We start from the raw sequence: 21767 nt of genomic DNA, 5'->3' as shown, positions 1-21767 counted from the left end.
TTTTGTGGTGTTGTTAGCATTATTTAACCTTACATATGTAGAGGTGTGATTACTGGACTAGTTTTTTTTTCTCTTTTTTTAGGGTACTGTGGTTAGGTTGCGGTTGTACTTGATGATCTTCAAGGTCTTTTCCAACCTGGGTAATTCTATGATTCTATGATTCTCTCTCTTTCTCTTTTTCTTTTTCGTCTTCTCCTTTTTCTTTCTCTTTCACTTTTTCTTCTTCTTTTTCTCACAAAAAATCGAGAAACTTTTAACAAACCACTACTGGTAGAAGTGTCAAAATTGACCTTGCATATAATACTTCACACATTTTGGTTTCTGCATTAGTAAACTATCAGAATACCTAGTCTGTAGATTTTTCTTTTACTTTAGATATCTGATAGGAGCTTGGTGATAGTTCAGATTGAGTCCGGGGGTTGTTAGGACTGATATTGAGTTTATAAACATAGCAATGGGAAACTATCCATTCATCAAAACATAGATCTTAATATGAAACTCAAATGAGGAATACAAACAACAAGGGAGAAGGGTGAAAGAAAAGAGGATCATTTGGTCTTACACAAATGCAAGTTTTAAAAGAGAGATGATGAGAATGAACATTATCACTGGACCATAAAGAGCTAATTTTCAATACATTTATAGAAAGATCCTTGCATATAGTCAGTAAAGCATTGTGTAAAAATTTAACTAATAGGGAAAAGGAGGATGTCATAATGTACTGATGGCAGGAGGATGAGATATTTTAAATGAGAAATCATGGTCAAGTGAGGATGGAGCAGAATTTTGAAAGTAAAGACAAATTATTTTATGCTCGATGTAATAAGGAAGAATGGAGAGCACCAGAGGAATAATAATAATAAAAAGGTATAACATTGCAGAAATAGTATTACTGGGATGGAACAGAATTCTGGATGTGTGTACATAGGAAGTGAATGCAATTGTCAAGGTAAATGAAACTACAAAAGTCTGATTTGCTTGGAGTTGGTAGAAATGTGGACAAAAATTCTTGCTGATTGGATGGACAGGAAAGGCATTTATTACTACAAACAGACAAAGACAGAATCCAAAAAGTAGTGAAAAACCAGATTAGAGGGTTTGAGTGATGGGAAGGAGGCCTGTGGAAATGGTAGAAAGGTATAGAAATCATGAAGTTATTGAAACAGGACTACAGATCATCCCTGAGATAAACCCACAGTAGAGTGCTCAACTACAAAACTTGCCAATTACTGGAAAGTGTGTGTGACAGACTTTGTCAAATCTACATTACTTTTAGTATTATATACTCTAGCAATAACAAGGATTTAATACCTAAATGCACAGATAAATAAATAGGGAAATACTGGAAACAGGGTGATGTGTTTGTGAAATAATAAGAAGGAAGGCTAAAGGATATATATATTTTAAAGGTCATAATATTATTTTCAGAACAAAATGGAAATTGTTAGAAGGACTTCAAGAATGAATATAGAAATATCTGAAATTTCCAATTTGTTATAGTGTTCCAGAAGTTCAACAGGGTTGTCTGTGTTACTAGATCCAGACAATTCTAGTTATTATCATAAACTCTGATAAATGAGCATGTTCTACCATAAACTGTCTTCAGTGTACTATTTATCACAGCAATCAGAAGCTCAGTTTCTTCTCAATTATAAACCTACTAACAAAGCCTAATACTAATTAGGGAAAAAAACAAAAACAAAAACAATGTACAACAGCGTGATTGAAAGCTACCAGATCAAGTGGTTCACCTCATATTGCATATTCCCTTTCCCTGAAGCAAGTATGCCTTCAGCAGAGCTAACTGTAGCAACATAATAGAGACAAGAGGAACAGTTAAAAAGTAAGGATATTTATGTCTTCAGAGTTGTAGAGTTGTAGTTTATTGTAGTCAGGATGGATCTGAGATGGGCTGTAAATATTACAGAATCACAGAATCACAGAATGACCCGGTTGGAAGGGACCTCAAGGATCATGTAGTTCCAACCCCCCTGCCTAGCAGGGCCACCACACATACACACTTACTAGATCAGGTTGCCCAGGGCCCCATCCAACCTGGCCTTGAACACCTCCAAGGACAGGGCATCCACAACCTCCCTGGGCAGCCTGTTCCAGGGCCTAACCACTCTCCTAGTAAAGAACTTCCCCCTAACATCCAACCTAAATCTTCCCTCATTCAACTTGGATCCATTTCCCCTAGTCCTGCTATTGTCAGCTGTTTCAAAGAGTTTACTCCCCTCCTGGGTGTAGGTTCCCTTCAGGTATTGAAAGGCTGCAATGAGGTCACCCCGCAGCCTTCTCTTCTCCAGGCTGAACAAGCCTAAGTCCTTAAGCCTGTCCTCATAGGGGAGGTGCTCCAGTCCCCTGATCATCTTTGTGGCCCTCCTATGGACCCTTTCCAAAATCTCTATATCTTTCTTGTACTGAGGGCTCCATTGTACCATCAGATAATGTTACAGGATAATGTAAGTTTAAAACTATGATTTTGGAAAATAAAATAAAATAAAATAAAATAAAATAAAATAAAATAAAATAAAATAAAATAAAATAAAATAAAATAAAATAAAATAAAATAAAATCTATACCAATGTCTTACAAATTATTGTTAGTAAGTAATTACTCCAGTGAATGATCAATTCTGATCTAACACTGATCTTCGGATTTTATGAAGACAGAAATCTTTTTTTTTTTTTTCCCCAGCAATTGAGGGTATGTGGCAAATGTTGATTATTGGCTTAGAAATAAGTAATTTTGTTTAAAAGTGTGTTCTCAGTAGCTAAGTATATTACTACTACCACCTTTTGTAGAAAAATGGCTAAAATTATTTTTAGAAGTTTATTGTATCTATGAGGCTTGAAAAATTTTGGTGAAGACGCTTTGCCTCAGTGTGTGACCTAAAGATAATAGCCATTTACCAATTTCCTTAATTACAAATTACATAATTGTTGTGAGAAAGTTGTGAGAAATTAAAAACTAGGATCTTTATCATGTCAATCATAATAGGACAGAAACATTTTAAAATATTAGGATCACTGACTATTAAAGTTTGTTTCTGGCAAATCACCACTAAATACCTCTACTTTTTCTGATACAGTTGATGTAAAAATAAGGGCCAGATTTACCAGTTGGGTTACATAACTCAATTTGTAAACCTTCTTTGCTCCAGACATTCTGAACATTGCCTAGTCTTGAGGTATGTTCTGTAGAAGATAACAGCATTCATTGTCTACTCCAGGCCAATTTGGGCAAGAGTGATAATGGTTGCAAGCTTCAAGAGAGTAGATTTAAATCAGATATAAGGGAAAAGTGTTTCACAGTGAGTATAGCGAGTCACTGGTAAGATTAGTCAGAGATGTGGACAATGCCCCGTCCCTTGAGACTTTCAAGGTGTGGCTGGATCAGGTCCTGGGCAATCTGATCTAGCTGTGGTGTCCCTGTTCATTGCAGAGGATCTGGGCATGATGATTATTAAAGGACCCTTCCAACTGTGAGGATTCTATGATTCTGTGATTGTATAGTTCTTTGATACAGGAAATTAATGGTGGATACTGAACATGACCCTATGATCAGAACTCCTTTGGACAAAAAGAAACAGTACCTTTTGCTCTGCATAGCATTTGGTGATACTTGTATTCTGTTGGATGTTGTCATGTGTTTTTTGTTTGTTTGTTTGTTTGTTTTGTTTTTGTTTTTTTGTTTTGCCTTTTTATTATTTATTTATTTACTTATATATTTGCCACTCAATATTTCACTTACATAGTCTTAGTAGTAATTAAAATTTGTGTTTCTTCGTTAGCGTGTAAATTGATTTTTGTTGTTGTTCTTACTATTACATTTAATTGAGCATTTTCTCTTTAAACTAATTATCTTCTTAAGTCTCTCCTCTTAAATAGCCCTGAAGCTCAATTTTAAGCACACTTAGGATCCTTAGATTCCAATGAACTCTGCATTATTCTAAATACACTTACTGCAGCAAAGATGATATTTTCTCTGCTGATGGCATGAAACTAGCACTTTTTCTAGTGTTCATAATCTATTTTGTTGTTTTTTAAATTCTTTTTATTTATTTATTTATTTATTTCTAATATTCCTATTAACATTCTTAGTGGATTTCTTGATGTAGTTCTGTTAATTTTCTATGGGCAATATAAGATACTTCTACAGTTTTACAGGAGATTAGAGATGCAATTCTGTTAAATTCTGAAAACCTAGAAGATATAAAGCTTAGAAGAGAAGGTAAATCGTGTATTTTAACAAATACTTTATAATCTAGCATGTATTAAAACCAAAATAACCATAATACTCTATCAAAGCTAGAAATCTGATGTGTTTTCACAAGTTTTCATTTAAAAGATTTTCAGAAGTTCTCCTGCAATTTATTTTCCTTTAAGACAGTTGGATTTGTGCTCTAGTTTTAGTAAATGAACCATGAAGCCTCTACATTGCCTGAAACAGTTTTGTAAAATACTACTTCTAATTGCTCTAGACAAGCATCTTATGTAAATACATTCATATATTCAGGATAAAACTATAATTACTATTTTATTACTCTATATATTTTGGAAGCTGTTTTAAATATATTGCATTCATTTTTTGAATTTTATGTACAGAAGAAGGAGGTTTGTTTCCTTCTTTCAATTCATGAAGTCCTCTGCATTAATTATGTGGTTTCAATGTCTGTACAGCGGGATAACCACTCAATCTTTTCAGCTTAGGACTGGATCTACTTTGAGAATTGGTCACATTGTAGCCTATGGAAGTTCTTGCATCTGAGAAGATATAAAGCATGCCTAAGGAAATAAAGCTTTGTATAAAATGTGTTGATGCTGAACAAAAATGTGAGTCAAACCATCTCAAACCGCACTTCAGACTCTCCTCTGTGAGAGTAGCTCAAAATAAAACCCTTGTCTGTAAGAGCAACTAGTTTAACCATTAAACTACTACCATAAGACAGAAAGAGACTTAGGAATATCCAAGATGTCCTACATGTAAATATATAATTTATTCTTCTTTACTTAGTTCTCAGACATGCCTTATTAATGAACAGTTAGCAAAAGTGGCTGGGATTCTCACTTTAGGCACCGCCATTTAAGGGAGCAATATTAGTTACTCTTTCAGAGATTAATAGAATCTTCAAGGACTAAATTCTCTGCTTAAATTAGAGATCTGAAGTAGGTTGGAGGAACTGTATTTGCTGTGCTTCTTTTTCCTATAGTTGTCCACAAACCTTCAGATTAGCATAGTTAAAATATCCCACTCAGTATATACATATTGTTATGATTTTATTTTATTTTATTTTATTTTATTTATTTATTTATTTATTAATGTATAGGTAGTTACCAAGGTCCTAAACCAAGACAGCAGAGACACTGTCTCAGAAAGGGAAACAAACTGGACTGATTTGGATTCAACTCATTTAAACCAGCAATTAGTGACACCCTGCACTTTGATAGAGAGCATGCAAAGGCCAATAATGTGAATTGCATTTGCACTGTGATCCAGCTGTATAATACAACTTCTATATTGTGCTCGCATAGAGATTTCTGTAGGTTGCTATACCGTGTTACTACATCAAATCCTCATGTGACATCAAATGTCTTAAAAAAAAAAAAAAAAAAAAAAAAAAAAAAAGTTTGATGTTAAAACATTAAGTCCTTCTGATGTGGAATATGTGGAATATTGAAAAGAACATGTTCTGAATATTAGGTTCAGACATAATGACTGCAGAATTATAAAACATTTGAAATGGTCACATTACGAACTATATTTACTTGTTTATGATGGACAAGAATTATGTATAATGCTATTTCAAATCAAATGTCTCTAAACCAGTCATTTCTGACTAAGCTAGCCATTGAGGGGACTTAATGATTAGTTTTGAATTATTCTCTTCTAAATTATCTTTCTTTCTTCTAATTATCAGATTACAATAACAAACAAGTTTGAAGTTATCTGTCAAGGAGGCTTCTGAGTTTTCATTGGGGATGATATATGTATGCAGAAAAATAACATCCCTATGAGTCAGAAAATGCCAGGCAGAGTATTGGAAATGAGAGCCCTGGATCAGTTGACATAAACAAATCAGAAATGAGATTTGCATCAGAAAAGGGTAGAAAAAGTGCTATGAGTATTAATAACATGTACTTGATAATATATTGTGCGCTACAAGATTTGCAAAAAGAGTTCTGCTTACCTCAGAATCACTTGCCAACTTTTTGTGAGAGACAGCTTGACTGTTAAATAAGATGTAAATGTGATGAGGAAAAGTATCAAAACACAAAGGGAGTAACTGCAGATAAATGAGTGCTAACTGAAAATATTAAAGAACTTGCTGAGAAAATAAAAGAGAACACAAAAGACAAATGAGTAAATACAGTGGTAGAATAAAAGAAATGGGGGAAAAAAATAAAAAAGAAAAAAGAAAAAGTGGTTTTGAATAAGTAAATTGGAAAAATAATATATGATAAAATATAATTAACAGATTCAAACACCGGGCAGAGGGAGGAAGGAGAAGAAACGAGAAACTAACAAAGTAAAACTTGCTGAAATAAGCAATAAGAGAAAGTAACCACTAAAAGCAAGTATGAATTGAAAAAGCAACAAAATGTTAGTGTTGAGCAAGAAAGAGACAGAGATTTTGAGAAATGCATATATTTTATAATGCAATTTACTGAAAATAAATGCAACTGAAAATAAATGTTATCTAAAGTACTATTTCATTTTATTGTGTTAGTTGCATTATTTCTTCCAAGCTAATGAGGAATGTGCAGTACATTCTAGCATAGATGCTCATGTGTTCAATCAGAGAATCCTTTCCCATTTAACTCAGAAGACATCAAGAAGAAAATATGACACATTATTACTCTTGTAAGTCCAGACTGCTGCTGGTGGAGGAAAAGCAATATACATTTCCTATCAGTAATGTAGCTTCCCTTTTCTTAAACTGTAGGCCAAATCCAGTGGTTAAAATATAAATAAATAAAAGAAATCAGTTTCTTTTTCTTTAAAAATGTAAACATATATACTTGTTATTCCACATTCTTCCTGCAACTGCTGAGGATTTGTGAAAACATTCTCAATTCTGAAAGTTTCACAGATAGTAGCACAAACAAATATTTGTTTTAAAAATCTTACCAAAATGCATACATTATTTACTATTCATTATTCACTGTTCAACGTTTATTATTCATTATTCATTCATACACTACAGCAATGAACTGCTCCACTATAAGAATATAAATAGATAGATGCTATAGCTTAAATAGTTTCAGCCCTTCAATTAGGTAGAAGTAATATCATGATGATGTAGATGACTAATCACACATCATGAATATTGAACAGTGAATAGCCTAAATTATCATTTTGGAAACTGCTTGTAAATCAAGCATTGTTTGTCTAAACTATTTGTCCCATACTCACAAATAACTAGATATCAGGACTGGCTTCTGAATGATTCATGAACAGAAAATAAGGCTAAAGGCCTATTTCCAAGCCCTTTAAAATCAGTGGAAAGTTCCCTATTGGCTTCAAATAACTTTTAGATAAATTCTCCAAATATGCAATTGATATTATTTGCAGTAAGTACTCCAGCCACACAGTGCTTCAGCATACATGGTTAATATGGATTTCGTGCTTTAGGGGAAGATATAAAAGATATAGTCATATTTACTCACAGATATATTATTTAGCAAAATTCTGTCACAGCAACAGTTTCATTATACCTTTCCTGTCTGTTTTTATTCTAAAAATAAATAAATAACTTATTATTATTATTAATATAGTATATATTATTATTATCAGTAATAATAATAATAATATTGGTGTGTGGCCATGAATACAAGTCTAAATACCCTACTTTTTTAAAAATCAAAGACAAAGTATTTTTACTTATGTAATACTGACAATAAAAATGTGACATCTTTAAAAGAGCATCCTACATTTGTGCATTCATCTTGATTTGCTAGAGAGACTGTGGCTAGTTTAGTCTGGATGCAATTTGCATTGTCAAGCAGTAAAAATAGTTCTCTGTTCTTGATCTTTCTATGCACTGAGACAAACATGTCAATTATGGTTTGTTTTCTTCAAGCTAAAACTGTGGTGCTTTGCATTGTTTAGTACTGTAAACACGGAAAGAATTTGATGTTTGTTCTGAAGAGCTTATGATCTAATTGAACTTCACATGAGGAAAATGAAAAGGTCTTGCGCTAAAGCTTAAGAAACTCCTACACTGATTAAAGTCCAATTCAAGATCTACGATGAAAGCTTTCCTTTTGATCTATACAGCAAAAAGATTATTCAGAAGCAGAGTGATATCTAAGAGACTAAGTGTTTTTGCTAAACAGTGTCAACAACTTTTCTTTAAAGAAAATAGTGGATAAGATTCATCCTCTAGCATCAGTTAAATCTGTGGATGCTTTGTATATTGTCTATTTAAAGCACAGAATCTAACAGCAGCTACCAAAAGATTTGAAACAAAACTGGAGAACTCAGGTATTTATCAGTCTCTTGGTGAACAGTTTTTGAATAGATAATAACATATCACCTTGTACAATTAACATAAGTTTTAGGTTTACCAAGGCATATATATTTTTTTTCCTCTCCTGCTTCCACCTTTTCAAAATATGATGATTCATAAAGCAGTTCTAGAATTGTATTAAGATTATGTATTTTTTAGGAGCTGTTCTCATTAAATAAAAATGGCCTGTTTACATAGAAATAAACTCAACTTGTTAAGCTCATGGTTATATTCTATAATAAAAATTAGTTATTACTGTAAAACAAATTCCTGCAGTCAATTTCAAAACTTTTGATCGAATTTCCTTTAAAAGCTAATTACACAATAAATGCTCATTAGAATCAGTTTCCAAGTTACTTTGTGTGTTCAGTTTTTCATCAGATGGGAATCAGGAGCAATCATCAATGGAAAAGCAATGCAAAATGATAATTCTTTTTTAATACTTACTATAGCTTCAGAGCTTTGCAAAAATATTGAATCATACTGAAACTAATACACCAGTCAGGGGCATTCAAACAAAAGACAGGTAGCAGGTCAGGGAAAGTAAAATACTTTTTTAGTGTTAACAAGACACTTTTGGTACTATCTCAGATGTCATCTGAGTTTTACATGGCAGTTTGCTGAGAAAGCAACATAATGGTTCAAAATAAAATTAGTTTATGGACAGTTTCCTTTGAATTGTTCATTAGTATGGTTTGTTTTGTTTTTCAGACTGACATTCAGTTTGTAAAGCTAGAGAAGACAGAATGTATTCCAATGTAAAACTTAACATCAGGGAACATATATGTTTGTCTTAGAGTGAATAGGTGAAAGGATATATTAGTAATAAAAGTGGGAGTCAGAGACTACAGGCTGCAGTGTTTTGGATAGAGACATTCTATTAATAGGCTTGAATATGGCAGACTTGTATTCCAATCTGTGTAATATTTCAAAGAAAGCCAAAGCTGCTTGAATGGGAATTGAAAAGGAATGTATTTCATTTCAAGACAAGCCTTTGCAAAAGAATAAACTCACTTGTCCACTTTCAATCATTTAGGAAAAAAATAAAAATAAAAATAAAAAAATTAAAAATTGCTTGAAGTTATGCATAAAACTAGTGATTCTAGAATATTTAAGTAAATTCACCTGTGCCTTTTCTTACATAAAGAGCAGAAAATTATCCGTCAAGAATGACAAAATGAGAAAATGCAGTGAAAAATACATTTTATCATACTTATGCATTTGGAAATTTTTTTGGGAAATGGATAAGCTACTCTCCTGGAAATTGCAAAGTAATTTGTAATATTTTTCTTGTGTAAATGATAGGTAAAGCCATAGGATCACAGTTGTTATTGTTTTATCATTATTATTATTATTATTATCATTATTAACTTAATATTAATTTAGTTTATGACCTTCCTACAGGGAGGACAGGAACTCAGCAAGTGAGAGAAACCTTATGAAACAGCAAGATACCTGGAATTCATCCTGAAATATTAATTATACATCTGGCAGTACAAAAAGCCTGATTCATACTCCATTGAAATAAATTAATTATGTATCTGGCAGACTCCAAAACCCGCTGAAGCCAAAGTAAGTCTTAGGAGTCTTTGAGTCCACTGGGCTCTGGATCAAACTACAGGAAGATGAGCAGATTTAGGCAGAGGAGCAGATCACCAGCCCTGCAGGAAGCAGAGCAAACTGAGATCAAGGACCTAAATGCGGCAGGTGGCAGTGTATAAACGTCCTCAGAAATGTGTAACTGACACAGGATGGAAAGGAAGAGGTCTGCTTCCCACCGAATTTGTAAGTGACATGTACTTTCATTCTCTGTAAATGTCAGTGAGAGGTGGCAAAGAATTCTGAAACAAATAGCTTCCTGGTGAAAGAAAAAAGTATGAAATCTCACCTTGTTTGCTGGAGTATGGTGACTCTTGGGTTTCATCAGTAGTTTCCTCAGCCAGCCGAGTACACTTGAAATCGTACCAGGGTTTTCCCTATGGATACTGTGCAATAAACAGAAAGTCAAAGCCTAATTTGAATGACAATGGCTAAAAGCTCAGTATCTTTTCTGTTAGAGGAAGGCATTTACCAGCTATTGAGAAGACAGAAGTCCATCTTTCATAGACTGCTTGCTGTCTTTTAGCCATCTTTGCTGCAAAATGTTTTGCTACTTTTAAAACACGTGTTTTGGAGACTACTATATAAATCACTGGGGGGGATAAAAGAGAGGTTAGAGTTAGAAGTATCTTGAGACAGAAGAAAACAATGAGACAATTTAGATATTTAGATGAGTACAAAACCAACCTAACTTTGTTTTGAGCTTTCCTGCTTGTGCAATGCTCGTACATAATTCTTCATCTTTATGAAATAATGTGTGAAGGAGTTTATTTGCCCTGTGCCTCCAAAGGTCAAATGAAGATTTTCCCTTTTTAATACTGTTTTTGTTATTTTTGTTTGTTTGTTTTTCCCCAAGATGTCTACAGAATAAACTGAAACCTTTAAGTAATGTCTCATTCAGTAGCTCTCATTACCTGTGAAATAAGACTATTTCCAGTTGGTCTGTGTTTTTTGTTTGTTTGGTTGGTTGGTTGGTTGGTTTTGTTTTCCTGTGTTTCCAAAAGTATATTTTAGACAAACACACATCTCTGTATTTGGCGGCAAGCAATCATTCACTTTGTGAAGGGAGACAGAAAAAATACTAAAATATCCATTTGAAAGAACAGGAAAACATAACAATAATGGAAAACAAACAAAAACACAAAAAATCCAACAACAACAAAAAAGAAAATCAGACTGTAAATACCTGATCTAACAGTTAGTCCAGAAAAGAAAACTGGATTAAATTGATATAGTATATTACACATCACTGTTCCTCTCATAACCATAAAATAAGAGTTAGTCTCTCCTTAACGTGTTACTCTTTCAACAGTTTTTCTGTTTCTCAGTTTTCTTCAAAACAACAGCAGAAGAAATGATGGAAAAACAGTACTTCTTAGAAATGGTAGAGATGGAACCTGGATTGCTCAGTATCCACTTCAGCAGCTTACAAGACAGCCTTTTAATTTCATGGTAGAGAACAGATATTTCTTATAGACACAGAACTGTAAACATAAAAAGAAGAATATAAAACAAAACAAACAAACAAACAAAAAACACAGAATAAATAAGTAAATAAATAAATAAAAAGAGAGAGAGAGAGATTGTAAGGTTTGTCCTAACAATTGCTGGAAACTTCTGGAGGGAATAGTACCAGTGAAATACAATAAGCAAACCTGATGATCAACCACAACCCTAACAAAACTGGAGGAATACATTATCAATTTAGATTATTAGTTCTGTGTTTCTAAATCTGAATAATTTCTGTTTTATCCTAAGGTAAATTTAAAAAAAAAAAAAAAACTAAAACTGATGTATTATTTTTCTGATAATGTTATTATTGATTGATTTTTGGGGGTACAAATTAATAATTCTATATGACCGTGAACTTAATATCACTACTATACATATTTCAAATGTCCGAATTAAGTATTCCTTTGTTAAGTAAACAAGCATTATAAAGTTTTAGCATTGTGAAAAAAATAATATTAGGGCAAGTTTACTTTTTCAAAGTAAATCTTAGTCTTTTGAATTTATTTTTACCAGAATGTATGGAAATGATATGTGCACATCAATTGTGATGACTACTTCAGCTTTATACTACTACTTATTTAAAAATAAATACACATGTTTTGTCACACTACTTAACGGCTTGGTTCAATTATTATGAGAATTATTTTAGAAATTGTTAAAATATGTTTTCAGCAGTATTTCCTATTTTCTATGTGACAAGACTGCGATAGACCTGTATTTACATTAATATTATTTAGCAGTAGCATAACTTTGTCTAAGTAAATTATATTGAATTACTTCAGAATTTAACCAATGCAATGATCATGCTATTTACTTGTATCTAAAGACTTTAACAGTTCAATTTCTCTGAGGCTAAACTCAAATATAAACTGAGGACTGATTTCAGAAGACACTTTGCTCACTTTGCTGATGCATTAAGGTGTTCAAGTTCTATTTTATTCCTCCCAATAAAAGGCATTCTTGCCATTTTCCACATGAGTATAATAGGCAATGTATACATCAAGGACAATGGTCAGTGCAACTATAAAATGGCTTTTCTTTATAGATTTCTCTCTCTCTCTCTCTCTCTCTTTTTTTTTTTTTTTTTTTTTTTTTAACCTTTTCTGAAACAGATTGTGATCTTGCTGTGCTCAGTGCTGCTTATCCTGTTACTGGATGATTTTTATGTTTTTTACACTAAGCTATGTTTTAAGAATTCTAAATACAAAGTTCTTAGCTCAGAAACGTTGAAAAATTTAAAATCCGAGGATTTTATGATGAAATGCTATGTTTTAATTATCCATGAATTACCTCATCTCATTATTCACTGTATATTCTATTGGTTATTTCATTTTTCATAATAATTAACATAGAAAAGTAGAAATAGATGAATGCCAAAGAAATATTAAGTTTATTAAAGAGCCAACTTGGAAATATGAATCTGTTGAATATTGAAAAAGCATAAGATCCAATTTAGCACAGACCAAAGCCAGTATTACAGTAATATTGGTTTTCATTGCTTGCATATATTGGTTTACTGTGAGGATTGTAAATATAAATGTAAATTGTGTGCTAATGATTTTAAATAAAACCAAAATTAAAGAAGAAATCACAGGAATAAGTTACACTAACCAAACAAGAAATTATAACAAATAACACTGTGTCAATGCTCCAGTGCAGTAATGATTTTAAATTAGGAAAGGAATGTTTAAAGAACAGGTTGCTCATTTAACATTTTTAGTATCTGTCATTAAAATCACTTTTGGCTTAAGACAACCTATTTATTTTGATTAAAAGAAAAATCTCTCAATGAAAATACTCGTGAGAAAACACCAGCTGGAATGTTTGACTTGTTCAGTGCGCAGAGCAATCCTGCATAGCCCAAGAGTTAGAGAAGAAGCAAACAATGCTTGAAGATCTGAAATTGCAAATGTGATGTGTGGAGGTTGCTAAAGAATATTGTTCCAAAGAAGTGTAGAATTATGCAACATTGGCAATGACTTACAGTGCACCATTTCATGAACAATAATAGTGCTCTGTGTTACTTTAATGAATTTTCTGAGTCATTCATGCTCAGTAGATATCTGATGATACTTAACAAAGTTTAGCTTGTTGCCAGATTTATTTGGTTTGTGTGAAAAATAGTTGTCGATTAAGAAATCTGTTAACAAGCAAGTTTCTTCTGCTGTGATATGTACATAGTGTCTTTGGATATATTTGCAGATGAGAGAAATCCAGATCATAATGGGAATATAATGACTACAGCAATACAGTCTGTCAAGGACTAGTTTGCTAAGAATAAAGATGCTATACTTGCCATTCTAATTTACTTTTTCTGTTCTAGAGTCTCTAAGTTGACTTTGTAAGGAGAGACAAGGTGTCATCTGCATGATGGAAAATGAGGACATGAAGTACTCTCTTCAGTTCATTTTACTCTAAAAGATAAAAAATCTTACATTAAAAAATAAGTGACATTGAGGCAAACACAAAGAAACACAGCATCACAGTACTTAGTGTCATATTAAAAGCAGAATTGGATCACATGCTTTTTGAAGAAAATCATGAATATATCAAGGTCTTTTTTCTGAATAAAATGGTTTTACTTTGCTTGAAATATATTTTGTTTTTAAATGTTTGAAAGGCAAACCCTTCCATTTAGAAATGTTAAAATATTGCTATATTATTTATTTAACTCTAACGCTTTTACTTTCCTGAATCAACATTCCTTTTTCATCAGTTTTGAGTTTTTTCTCCTTCTCCATCCTTGTCATGGCAATATCTGAGACAAACCCAATGTTATATAAGTCCAGAAGGAAAGTAGGAAGTCCTTATCATTATGCAAGTCTATGGTCTACAATTTCTTGTATTCTTAGGATATCTGAAAAATGTTGAGTTAAAAGACACTATTTCTATTCACAACATCAAAATGTGTAAGTTGATTTAAAAATCTAAAAAATATTGTAATTGCTGTATTAAAGAATTTTTTTTTTTTTTATTTTTTTATTTGTTGCAGCTTTATTCAACTGATGTTGCACACTGACTACTCAGTCAAAGGAGTCTGTTTATCAAGTTGAATATTGATATTTTGTGGAGGCCTCGATAACTCGTTCTTTAAATTTCAGGCACATAAGTTTCCAATAAAAGTTCATTTGCCATTATAAACAACAACAACAAAGAAAAAACCAACCAAACAAAAACAGTTATCATCCTTGATTATACAATTTGCAATAAAAAGTTCTGAAAATAACTAATTTTGCAAGAGTGAAGAAAATTTGATGTTCATACTGGAATGTTACATCAACATTAATTTCCTAAAGTTAGTACACAAAGAATGAAGTATATAATATTAGTGAGATCATACCCACAGTAAACTAGATTTTCAAGAATATATCAACACATAAGTATTCTCCAATAGAACATAAATCAACAGAAAGGTTTGAGAGCTGATGACAACTGATACTGGATTTGGAAGCTGAGCTTTATTTTCCTGTCATACCAATATACTTATGGATGAGAATGTTACTATAGTGTATCTACTATAGATGACTATATTTTACTAACATATTTTTGAAACAACATTTTTGTTTGTACTTATGAATGAATCTGTTCTGAATTTACTTGATTACCAAGTTCTGGAAATAAAAGCATCTAGTTTATCTGACAGGTAACATATAAGACAATTTAAATTGCAAAGACTGATAATAAAGGAAAGTAGAAGCAACATCACTATCAAACAAATATTTAGTAAATCAGAGGAAAATTTAAAGCATATAAGTATAATGATAGCATACAATTTCAGTATTGCAAGCAATATAATTAATTTGAATGCTGACAACATATAGTTATGAATATTACTTTCATTATAAAGATATTACAAGAAAAAATATTTAAATATTAATTTTCTGTGCATGGATAACTCATATACAAGCAATATTGCATAACTGGAGAGCTGCCTTTAATGTAATGCTTTCTATTTTATTATATTGGTCTACAACATAGTAAGAATGTGACTCCCATTTACAAGAAAGGTTGTAAGGAGGATCCGCAGAACTACAGGCCTGTTAGCCTGACCTTGGTGCCAGGTTGGAGCAGATTGTCTTGAGGGAGATCATGCGGCATGTGCAGGATGACCAGGGGATTAGGCCTAGCCAGCATGGGTTCATGAAGGGCAGGTCCTGTATGACCAACCTGATCTCCCTCTATGATCTAGTGACCCATCTGGTGGATGAGGGAAAGACTGTTGCGGTCTACCTAGACTTCAGCAAAGCCTTTGACTCTGTCTCCCACAGTATTCTCCTGCAGAAGCTGGCAGCCCGTGGCTTGTACTGGTACACTCTTGGCTGCGTAAGGAGATGGCTGGAGGCCCAGGCTCAGAGAGCGGTGGTGAATGGAGTTAAATCCAGCTGGCGACTGGTCGTGAGTGGTGTTCCCCAGGGGTCGGTGCTGGGGCCTGTCCTCTTCAATATCTTTACTGATGACCTGGATGAGGGCATTGAGTGCACCCTCAGTAAGTTCGCAGATAACACCAGATTGACTGGGAGAATGGATCTGCCTGGGGGTAGCAAGGCCCTACAGAGGGATCTGGACAGGTTGGAGAGCTGGGCTGAAAACAATTGGATGAGATTCAACAAGACCAAATGCTATGTTCTGCACTTTGGCTACAACAACCCCGGTCGATGCAACAGGCTTGCAATGGAGTGGCTGGAAGACTGCATGGAGGAAATGGACCTAGGGGTATTGATTGATACTCGACTGAACATGAGCCAACAGTGTGCCCAGGTGGCCAAGAAGGCCAAGGCCATCCTGGCTTGCATCAGAAACAGTGCTGCCAGCAGGAGCAGAGAGGTGATTGTCCCACTGTACAAGCACTGGTGAGGCTGCATCTCAAGTACTGTGTCCAGGTTTGGGTCCCTCACTGTAAGAAATACATTGAAGCCCTGGAACGTGTTCAAAGGAGGGCAACAAAGCTGGTGAGGGGTCTGGAGCACAGGCCATATGAGGAGAGGCTGAAGGAGCTGGGATTGTTCAGCCTGGAGAAGAGGAGGCTCAGGGGAGACCTTTTTGCTCTCTATAACTTCCTGAAGGGAGGTGGTAGTGAGCTGGGGGTCAGCCTCTTCTCTCGTGCCATTAGTGATAGAACCAGAGGGAATGGTTTCAAGCTACTGCAGGGGAGATTCAAGCTGGACATTAGGAAGTATTACTTCTCAGAAAGGATGGTCAGGCACTGGAATGGACTGCCCAGGGAGGTGATGGAGTCACTGACCCTGGGGGTATTCAAGGAACGACTGGATGTTGTGTTGAGGGACATGGTTTAGAGGAAGCTGTTGATAATAGGTGAACAGTTGGACTGGATGATCTTTTAGGTCTTTTCCAGCCTTGGTGATTCTATGATTCTGCCAATATTTCATTACACGTCGTTGCCATGCCACAGATGGCAGCATATAGCCAGTATGACAAAGAGGTATCTGGCATGAAAGTGAGTACACAAATGTGTGTCACTGTGTCTCCTCCATGTGGAAAAAATTACACCCACTGGCATTCACTAACACTTGCTGAACATTTATGGAGACCAAACAGTGGATGTGAGCACAGTGAATTGTTGGGGACTACATTTCAGCTGTGGCAACAGGGACATGAAAGATAAACCATGCTCTGGACAGTTATGTACATCTGTCATACTATGAAATGATGAGGATCTTGATCAGTTCGCCTACACAAATCAGCAGATCATGACTGGTATACAGAATATGACTTGAGCGTACTGGAAATTATGATGTCAACAATAAAGTAACTCATTGGTCCCATGAATTCTCACACAGGAATGGAAGAGCACTGTATGCAAGTTTGTCAGGACCTATTAAACCAATATGAGGTTGAAGAAGACTGTTCCCTGGATTGCAGTGTAACTAAAGACAAGAGGTGGTTTCACCACAACAAGCCAGAGTCAAAATGGCAGTCCATGTGACTGTCAATTCCCCATCAAGGAAAAAGTTCTGACACAGACCTAAGTGAGTAAAGTTATATGCACTGGTTTTTGGGATAAGAAGGGGGTAATTCTTCTGGATTTCCTGGAAACCAGACAAACCATCAGCTCTGACCACTACTTTGTGATGCTGAAGGCTTGAACTTCCAGAAAGAGGCCAGAGAAGACAACTTTTTCCTCACAACAGTTTGAAGACCATGGAGTAAGTTGCCAGTCTTGTCTGGACTGTCTTACTATGCCTACAGTATAGTTCAAATTTGTCCCCTTCTGATTTCCATCTGCTTTGTCTGATGAAAGATGGACTGGGTTAGCAACATTTTTCTAGCAATGTCATAGCAGCTGTGAAACCAAGGGTGCAGATTTTCAGATGCATGACATACAGACTCTTGTTAATTGCTGATGAAAATGCATAGCTAATGGTGTTGACTATATTGAAAAGTATTTTTTTTCTAACTGAGAATTTGTTCTGTCAGTGTTATGATCTGTGTCTGTTGTAGTTTACATGGAAATAAATAAGGGACATTACTTCCAGAGCCCTCTAACTATTAATTAGTTCTTATTAATTAGTTCTTATCATACACTTTCTATAGGTCCCACGTTTTAAGGTTCCTCATACTAGCAAGATAAGATTTTCCATGCTTTCCATAGCAGAATTCTATGCAATGTCTTGCTGTAATAATTGTACTTCCAAATACTTCACCTTTTGAACTGTCTATGCCACTGGTTCATAGGAATACATTCTCTAACACTTTTGTTCTCAGAAACAACTACTGCAGTAGAAACACCACCCTTCAGAAATATTTATGCATAATTTTCTTTTTCACTAGTTGAACTGATATCTTATTTCTCTAGCGTATCTAGTCTTTCCTAATTCTGCATCTAAGTTTGTCTTACTATTTCCACCTCATCTCACCTCTCAGCTCACAGCTTTTGCCTTATTGTAGTTCCATCAATTATTTTCAAAGAGATTATGCAAATGCATCTTTGGACCTATATGAAACATCATTTTCTTCAAAGCAGTGTGCCAGATGTGCTAATGGCTGGATGCCATATCCTTAAGCCAAAGTAGTGATTGTTCCTGCCTGAACTGATTGGCCTTTCACCAATGTTGTGTTTCCACAATTCTTCAGAAATGAGATGGAGATTGGCCTTAAGCAAGAGGGCAAAGAACATTATCAGCAGATAAAGATCAACATCATTTATGGATTTACAATTGTAAGAAGGCAAGAACAGGAATCAGGGAACAGCTAGTAATAGAAGATGATGATAAAGAAATAGAGTAGAAGAAAAATATGTTAATTTACTGTCAATTAAAAATAAATTAATTTTTACTTCTTAGGGTGTGTTGTTTATTTTTTGCATTTCCAGATGTTGTGATTTAACCTGACAGGTGGATAAACACTCACTCCTCCTTGAAGTGCTGAGGAAGATTAAATCGCCCTGGAAATTGAGGTAGACAGAATAGAGTGAGGTGATGAAAGAAACAGCATGGCTTCACCAAGAGCAAGTCCTGCTTGACCAATCTAGTAGCATTCTATGATGGCATACCTGCAATAGTGGAGAATGGAAAAGCCACTGATGTTAATTACTGGGTCTTCACTAAGGCCTTGACACAGTCCCCCATAACATTCTGTTCTCCAAATTGGAAAGATATGGATTTAATGAGTGGGTTGTTCAGTGGACATGGAACTTGTTGCATTGTTGCACCCAGAGAACAGTAGTAGTCAATAGATCAATGTCTGCAACAGTGATGAGTGGTGGCACTCAGGAATCTGTACTGGGACGGATGCTCTTTAACATATTTATCAATTATATCAACAGTGGGATTGAGCGCACTCTCATCAAGTGTGCAGATGATACTGAGCTGTGTGGTGCAGTCAACATACCTGAGGGACAGGATATCATCCAAGACCTAGACAAGCTCAAGCAATGGTCCTGGAAGAACCTGTGCTGTACTTCCATCAGTCATCAACAATAAAAATACTGGTTTTCTATTTATGTTGTTTCAGTTGAAGCCAGGGCACTCAATTGTTATATGCCTGTAGTTACATTTTGTTTTATGCAAATAAATGCTCACATACAAATATTAGATCCCTTTAGGAAATGACATTTAGCAATACATCAATTTTACTTATCACAAAAAGAATTAAGTAGTATTTGTACTAACACGGCACAATTATTATCTTCAATTTGAGCTGGTTTGGTGTTCTTCTAGATATCTTTTATTTTTTAAAGAGGCTCAGAAACTCATCTACCACTCTTGTTTCTGTGTGAGTTAATGTATCTTGGCCATGCACAACTGCTAATTTAAGACCTTTTCTTCACAGAAGTTACTACCAAGTTCTGAACAGTTTTACTTTCTGACATGATTATATCTTGCATATGTGACATACCTAACTAAAATCTATCAATCTGGTTTGCTCTAGTTTACTGCCTACCCTAGTCAAGAGTAAGTCTTCATCCTTTGTATTTATTTCATATTAGCTTTTGCATAGCTCGTTTGGCTTCCATAGGAGGTAGTAGTGTATATCCACTTTAAGTGTGCACTAAAAATGTCATGTGAAAGGTCTCATACTGGGTAAATCTCAGGATTTCTTATTTAACTGCAGGATTTAGTTTTAATGTTTGTATAACTTAAGTAGAAATAAATTTTGCTTAAATAACCATGGCAACTCAGTTTGGCTTTCAAATAAGTTTATCTGCTATCTTTTTTCTGCCTACCTCAGAATAAAAAATACATCAAAACCCATAATCTGAGGGTGTCATGACTATACTTTTTTATTATTATTTCAGTAGCGTAGATAAATCTTGAGCAGATTTATTCATGGGGACTGCAGAAGATTTATCTCTTTCACTAGTTCCATACATACCGTACTCCAAACAGGGCAAGACTCAAGCTCTGCAGGAAGATAAGAAAGAATATTCACTACTTTAAAACACAGTATCAAGGGGCAATGCTTTTTAAATAGACAATGAAGAGTAAGAGAAAGGAACTGTTATTTTTATAACCAACAGAAATGGAACTGAGATCTTCACTGAGAGTCAAATATTTCTGAACATTTTAACCTAAATTACTTGCCCTAGATTGCATATTTTATTTAAAGTATAACTAAGCCCAGATTTCTTGAGATCCTGCAGTATGAGAATTTCTCTAACTTAAAAATATCCTGATTCATCTTCCTTAAGTACAACTATTGGGAAAAGCAATTCTTAACATCCTTCTGAAAACCCAGCTTACAATTTTACTTTCTCTGTTTTGCATCCAAGTATTTCACTGATGAGTGCAAAATCCTTTTCCTTAGTCTGTGTAATATACTGAAATTCTTTTTAGACAGTAGGCTCTGCCAGTGAATATCATCAGTTGTGATGATTACATTTCACTACTGTAGACTGAAATCTGTTAGCCACTTTTGAGCTCATAAGCTCCTTCCCTCCTAATCCTTTGCAATGTTTTAGCTCTGTTATTCTGCAGTTAATACTCCTGCAGCAACTTTAAGGCACCTTTAATTGTGGACATGTTTAAAATTTTATCCTATTAAAGACCATCTGTAAAACTGGTAAATAAAAGTGATACAAACATGTAAACAGGGAAACACTTACTACCTGAAATCAGATCCATTATATCCCCATTTTGCTTCTTTAATGAAAGAGGAAGATATGACTGATTTCTAAATACTGTCTTTTAATAGATGAAATTTAGTTTAACTTGATAATACATTAAAAAAAAAAAAAGAAAAAAAAAAACAACAACACATGAAGTAAATTTTCTTTTATTTCTATATCGTTGATGGGGAAATAAGGATACAGATAGAAGTTATTTGTTTTCCAAACTCCAATTGAAAGGGTGCATTTTAAAATAAATAAATAAATAGAGAAGTGGAGATATCATCATAGTATCGTGAGAGTTGGAAGGGACCTTAGAGATCATCGAGTCCAACTCCCAGGTTTTGAGCCCCCTGTGTAGTGAAGCGGCACTTCTACCCCTGTGCTACAGGGGGGATTCGAACCCAGGCCCTCCGGTGCCGCAAGCAGCAGCTTATACCACTGCGCCACTGGAGGCACACAGTAAGTAAGTAAGTAAGATATACTTATTGATATAATATAGATATAATGTACTGATTTAACAGACACTTGAGACTGTACAGGAGAGTTCAAGAGGTTCTTGGGCTGCCCGCTGTT

This window comes from Excalfactoria chinensis, chromosome 1 (genome assembly GCF_039878825.1).
Source record: "Excalfactoria chinensis isolate bCotChi1 chromosome 1, bCotChi1.hap2, whole genome shotgun sequence".
Lineage (NCBI taxonomy): Eukaryota > Metazoa > Chordata > Aves > Galliformes > Phasianidae > Excalfactoria > Excalfactoria chinensis.
The sequence above is the reverse complement of the archived record's forward strand: the minus strand, read 5'-3'. Positions refer to the sequence as shown.